General features: G+C 39.5%; 1 long non-coding RNA gene across 1 annotated transcript in view; it reads right to left on the reverse strand.

Annotated features, from left to right (window-relative positions):
• The window catches only part of LOC116685689 (uncharacterized), a 17,792-nt gene that overhangs the window by 3,549 nt on the left and 13,914 nt on the right, over positions 1 to 329 (reverse strand). The window lies entirely within an intron of this gene.

Below are 329 nucleotides of genomic sequence, written 5' to 3' on the forward strand. Positions count from 1 at the left end.
TGAACATGCCACCGTACATTAAACTTTACAAAGACAGCAACCTAGCTAACGGAGCAGCTAAATGTTTAATGATAGGTTCAGTTAGCTAACGTTAGTTCGGGGTGTATCTACCTAATTATTATAGCAATTTGTACAAGCTTTAAAGCGTTAACTTGACATTGATGTAAAACATTAACGATGATAACAAATGTAGGGCCAACATTAAAGATACTTACATTTAAATCATTTCACCGTCAGCGATGCCGCTTGAACTCCCGCTTATGTCCGCTATTTTTTTTTTCAACGAGACGGCATAGGCCCGCCCATAGGATTGTGGGTGATTTGGGACC

Source organism: Etheostoma spectabile, unplaced genomic scaffold (assembly GCF_008692095.1).
Source record: "Etheostoma spectabile isolate EspeVRDwgs_2016 unplaced genomic scaffold, UIUC_Espe_1.0 scaffold119, whole genome shotgun sequence".
In the NCBI taxonomy this organism is placed as follows: domain Eukaryota; kingdom Metazoa; phylum Chordata; class Actinopteri; order Perciformes; family Percidae; genus Etheostoma; species Etheostoma spectabile.